The sequence below is a fragment of the Balearica regulorum genome, chromosome 6 (assembly GCF_011004875.1).
Source record: "Balearica regulorum gibbericeps isolate bBalReg1 chromosome 6, bBalReg1.pri, whole genome shotgun sequence".
NCBI classification, from domain to species: Eukaryota; Metazoa; Chordata; class Aves; order Gruiformes; family Gruidae; genus Balearica; species Balearica regulorum.
Genome location: NC_046189.1, coordinates 26,623,893 through 26,630,137, shown reverse-complemented (window position 1 = coordinate 26,630,137; position 6,245 = coordinate 26,623,893).

The following is a 6,245-nucleotide window of genomic DNA, read 5'->3' as shown; positions in this document are numbered from 1 at the left end:
GGGGGGTGGGGTGCGCAGCTTCTGACTTCTGGGCTTCAAACCCCGGGCAGTGATCAAGGATAATATTATGAGGAGAGACACGGGGTGGTGGAGGGGGATGGGGAAGCCGAGGTTGGGGAGGGGAGAGAGATTGGGGAGGAAAAAAAAAAATAATAAAAAAATTCAGATCTTCACGGTTTAAGAAAAAAAAAGGAGAAAAGTGATTGCAATTGGGTTGCACGGCAGCCTGCGCTGCAGGGAGTCTGGGAGGGAGAGGTCAGGGCTCTGAGTTTGTGGAGGAAGGGGGGGGATTGTGTTAGCAGGGCCTGATCCTGCACACTGTACCTGGTGCTGGTGGGGCATGGACCCCCATACGCTGCCTGGGCAGCTGGCGGGCTGGGGACCCTCAGAGAGGGGGGGAGCCGGTGTACACACCTTCCCATCATCTCCAAAGGTGAGCGCAGCCGGGAGATGGCTGGATGCATGCCAGGGAGCCACTCTCCGCCCGCCCTGGTCGGGGAAGGAGCCCTTTGTGTGTGCAGGCGCCCAGCTCTCCTCCTGCCCCTCTGCCCCTGAGCGAGGGGTAAAAATGCAGTGAGGCTTTGCCCAGTGCCAGAGTGCACCCGTGATACCCCCAAATAGCAAGGGTTAATGCAGCCGGACGGTGAGCAGGAGGGAGGGCTGGGCTGCTTGTAAGAACTGTGTTAGATTCCTCTTTGGAAAAGTTCACTGTTGCTTAGGGCATGCCAGAAAACAAGGGGAATTTTGCCATGTGAAGTCCAATTTGCACGTTTTAGCTCATTCTTCTCCCTCTTGCCCTGCACGAAGTGAAGAGGGAGAAGGGGAAAAAAAAAAAAAAAAAAAAAAAAAAGCAAGCACTTTGCAGTGCTCATCCTCTGTCTTGGACAGCTTGGGGTTTGTTGTCTTTTGTTCCACCGCTGCATTCCTAAGGGTTAGAGCTCTCCCGGCCGTGGTCCTTCGCACTTGCCTCCCTCAGCGCTCATTCATTGCTAGGAGTGGGGAAGCTGGAAGCATGGCGAAGGGAATCTCCAAAATTGCAGTGTGCAGCCCCATGGCCCTCCCAGGCAGCTGTGCACAGGGATGTTACACCTGGAGCAGAAGGACGAGCTTGAGCCCAGCTGGGAGGAATGGCTGAGCGAAGGGGGGGAGTTCGTTCGCAAGCACAGGGTTATCTGCCAGGGGAGTGGGAAATGAAAATGGATCAGCCAATTCTGGGTGAGGTTTACATGCGATTCAAGTCAAACCCCCCCCCCCCCCCTTCCACATATGCACACGCTTCTCCAAAGCCTCATATTCCCCGGGTTTCTGTTTAGATCAGTCATCCATGCAGCTGCATTGCATGGATTTTGCCACTAGAATGCACCCTTATCTATGGTAAGAGGACGGATGGTTGCTTAAAAGCATTAACTCCTTCTTCTCCAAAATTTTCAGGCTTAAGGCTTTTTTTACACCTCTCAGGTGTTCCTTGTTTCACTGCCTTCCTGCCCCATGTGGACGCTGTAGTAAAGATCAACTCCCTCCTGTCCTCCCCTCCCTTTTCAAAAGTAAATCCCCATTTCTAATCTTTTTTTTCTTTTCTTTCTACCAAGAGGTTTTCCAGAGGTTTTTATTTAATACCATCTGAATCTCTGCTTAGATCGCAGTTAACTGCCAAAAAAATAGGCACCCTTAAGGTAAGAAAAGCCACCCGTAGGATTTTATCTAGAAATGTTTTTAATGGTTTCTCCAGTTGACACTTCTGACTTTTACAGCATATCAATTGCATCCTGCCGCTCATTTTTGCGAGAATCTGCCGCCGGTCTCAATGGGTGCTTTGCAGAAAATAGCACTGGGCAGACAGCGAGCACTGTTCACCTGGAGATCTGGAAGCACTTTGTGAGAGGGCTTAGGGCAGGAGAGAATTTGCTTTCCTCATTCTCTCCTCCACGCCTTAAGAAAGAGTGTGCCCCGTACATTATTACCTGGTATGGAGAGAGCGAGAGTACCCAGAGGGGTGGAGGGGAGGTTTCACTCCCACTCCAACCTGCGAGACACAAAATGGTGAGGCATGTAGAGAACTGCCTGCATCGAGCCCAGCTGCAAGCCCTGGCATTGGGCTTGGGCACAGCTGGATCGCCATAGGGCAGAGATCCTGCAAGGGATCCCTGAGGAAGCTGCTTTAATTTAGGTTTGCCCAGGAACTTTCTCCTGGGCTTTCAGAGGTGGCCAAAATCCAGGTGGTGTGAAGTTGTCTAGCGGCCACCCTCATTTCAGTCCTACACTGTGCTGTGAGGACCTTCATCCACGAAAGCATGCCTGGAAACTGAGTCATGTCCTCAAACGTAACACAAGGTTTTAGCCATGAGATGTGCCCTGACGGTGGGTTTTCTCCCACATTATGAAAGTAGTCTCAGCGCTGCAGATCTTGGGGCTACCACCTGCATTGAACCACTGAGCCCAGCAGTCAGGATGAGTTGCAGATGAACACCTAGGTCCATGCTCTTCATGAGGAGTATTTTTTTGGCATCTTTTGCTGACACTCCAGAAAAACCCCACTACCCTGGAAAGCAATGGGCAGTGTGCAGCGTACAGCTGGTCATGAGCTGTAGAAGAGCCTGCAGCTAATGAAGATCACGTTTCTCCTGGCTTGTGCTCTTCCAACGGAGATCACAATCATGTTTTATGTTTATAAGACATGCTTTCTTATTTTGGAGCAGCAAATAGAGAGCGTTTAGAGGAAACCAAGGTTTCTATTAGCATCTTCTAAATATTTCATTGCTACAGGCTCCATGTGTTACATATGGCTCTGTTGCAAAAAAAGAAATAGCTTATTTGGAAAGCAGTTACTGTTCTTTACATCTCAGATACGTCACACTTCATTACGATACTCTCTGTAATGTGCAAAAGCACTGACTTTCCTGGGTATGATAAAGAGGATGTAACATACGCTTTAATCAGTTTGGACTAATCTGTGTGTTTTGGAGGCACTTAGAACATCAAACAAGTTCAGGCAATCTAGAAAGATTAAGAGCTGAATCACAGATACAAGAGTGAGATTTTTTTTTTTCTTCTCTCTCCAAACCACTGTCCAGTTTGTGTAGATCTGAAATTCACTAGCAAAATAATGCCTATACAGCATAATGGTTTGGGTTTTTTCATGTGCAAGTATAAAAAACAAACACCAACAGTTTGTGAAATCAGGGCCAGAAGCATCGTTATGAAAATAGCCAATATTTCATCCTTGGAGGGAAAAATAACAAGTGACAATAGTGGAACTGATGGGCAAATCTGAGACAGCAAGTGCAGAAAGGGAAGATGGGCAACAGCAGGCGTGCAGATATCGACAAGATATTTCACTTTGCATGGAGACTGGGTGAGTGTCAGCAGAATGTGATTTCTTCCCAAGATATTTGTCGTTTCCCTTGGACAGTGCCTTCTTACTTGCGATGGTACCCCGACAAGCGTTCACAGCTTCATGCTGGGAGCCCCTTTCAGCAGGCAGGAGCAGCCCGTCCTGCAGCGGTGGGTGTAGTAGAGCTAGTGAGGGCTAGGTGGCATACTGGATACATTGGAGAGTCACCTCCAAGGACTTCCACATCCAGCAAGGGCTAGGCTGAATGAAATTATCTCTTTGCAAGCAGCTTTCTGTGTCATTAAAAAAACAAAGCAACCAATGCTTCCAGTGAAGACAGCATCAATGTTTTGCTTTCTAACATGCCTCATGGGGGTATCAATTTTAAACCGCATGTAGAAATGGAGTCTCCCCTCACCAGATCAGCGCCTGGGTGTTCTGCGGGGCTGTGTTGGCTCTGTTTCACATTATCAAGGCTCGGCTGCCAAGATTTCCAGCAGTGACTGGTAACTGGGGTGCCTCCATCTCCCCGTGACCCACCCGAGTCGGCTTGCAAGGTGGAGGGATTCAGTAAGGGAGGGACATCAGATCCTGAGCATCAGGAGGTCCTCAGAGTCTTTCACAACGACCGAAGCATAAAGGCTGGATGTTTAAATGATAGAGGCAGAAATGGCTCAGGGGACAAATTCCTCTTGCCTGAGCACAGACAAAATTAGTTTCTTCTGCTAACGGGGAAAAGGCAGATGTTTCATCATGAGCAGACAACAGAGGTTCTCCTTTGCACCTTCCTGGACGGAGCAGAGAGCAGGCGGCTCTCGAAGGAGCTGAGAGCAGTCCCCGACTGCGGGGCGAGCGGCTCCACATCCCTCCCAGCACACGTGCGTGGCCCAGCCACGAGTGGGTGCTGCGACTCTCCCACCCCCCCCATCCACACGCACCATGGGCATGGGTCTGCATTAGGTCATGAGTTGTGCTGCCCTGGGGCATGGGGAAAGTGCAGTCTGGCTCTGGGGAGGAGGCTGGCTCTCTTCCAGAGACTCTGGATGACCAGGGATCAGTTGCAAAAGCAGCTTCAGTTTCCCCTGTCTGTGCAATGGGGCTGATGAGGCTTCTGTATTTCGGAGGGGACTGGGTGGGTTTAAAGGGCTGTCTTTGAAAGTGTTTGGAGATCTTGTCGAGGCGCTCTGGAAATATCCCTGTGATTTGCTCGCTTTCCACCTCCACCTTCCCCCACTCCATGCTGCCCACATTCTTTTTTTGTTATTAATTGTTTTAGATTCAGACAATGCCTCTCCTTGGCCTCAGGCAGACGCACTGGCTGAATCACTAAAACACTTTAACACACATCTGCTGAGGCAGCAAAAACCGGTATCTCTCTCTTTTTGTCTCTCTTTTTCTCTGTCTCTCCAGTATCACAGTCAAAAGGTGACCAAGACACAAAGTAGATCTGGAAACTGGATGAAAAAGGAAAGTGCTCCCAGCTGAAGTGCAGAAAACACCTGCATCTAATAAAGACAAATGAGAAACATCATCAAAAAACAGAAGAAAAAATGGTATAAATAAAAGGAAGAGTATAAATTCAGATGGTCTCTGGGAAACTTGAACAGATGCCCCAGCCTGCTGTCTTCTGGAGGTATTGTCTAATTATTTACCTTGTAGTGCAATGAAATACAGGGGGTTACCGTGTCTCTCTGGCATAGACTAAGGAGCTTTAGAAACCTTGCTCAGCAGATGGGTGCCATGGTGATGGGTGATCCAGAAATACTATAGATTGTTGCTGTGGTGGGAGAGGGGCATCTCCTGGAAGAAGCAGTTGTCCTCAGAAGGATGCTTCTTTCTTCTCTGTTTTGCAGGTTCTGCTGTGAGCATTAGGATAATGATTTAGTGAGAAAATACACTTGGAATTGACCGAGAATCCAGAGATCCCTTACAAGGTGTGCTGGGTGTGAAGTGGGATATCCTTTGCCTCTGTGATCACGTACCTGCTGCCTGGCCCTGTGAACTGGCAGTAAGCGGTGCTTTATCTGGAAGAGACCATAGAATCATGGAATGGTTTGGGTTGGAAGGGACCTCAAAGATCCAACCCCCCTGCCATGGGCAGGGACACCCTCCACTAGACCAGGCTGCCCAAAGCCCCATCCAACCTGGCCTTGAACGCTTCCAGAGATGGGGCATCCACAACTTCTCTGAGCAGCCTGTTCCAGTGTCTCACCACCCTCATAGTGAAGAATTTCTTCCTTATGTCTCATCTAAATCTACCCTTCTTCAGCTTAAGGCCATTCCCCCTTGTCCTGTCACTCCATGCCCTTGTAAACAGTCTCTCACCATCTTTCCTGCAGGCCCCTTTAGGTACTGGAAGGCTGCTGTAAGGTCTCCCTGGAGCCTTCTCTTCTCCAAGCTGAATAACCCCAGCTGTCTTAGCCTGTCTTCATGGGAGAGGTGCTCCAGCCCTCTGATCATCTTCGTGGCCCTCCTCTGGACTTGCTCCAACAGGTCCATGTCCTTCTTATGTTGGGGGCCCCAGAACTGAACACAGTGCTCCAAGTGGGGTCTCACGAGAGCAGAGGGGGAGAATCACCTCCCTCGACCTGCTGGTCATGCTTCTTTTGATGCAGCCCAGGATATGGTTGGCTTTCTGGGCTGCAAGTGCACATTGCTGGGTCATGTTGAGCTCGTAATCAACCAATACCCCAAGTCCTTCTCCTCAGGGCTGCTTTCAATCCATTCTCTACCCAGCCTGTAGTTGTGCTTGGTATTGCCCTGACCCATGTGCAGGACCTTGCACTTGACCTTGTTGAACTTCATGCGTTTCGCACGGGCCCACCTCTCAAGCCTGTTCAGGTCCCTCTGGATGGCATCCCTTCCCTCCAGTGTGTTGACTGCACCATGCAGCTTGGTGTCGTCAGTGAAATTG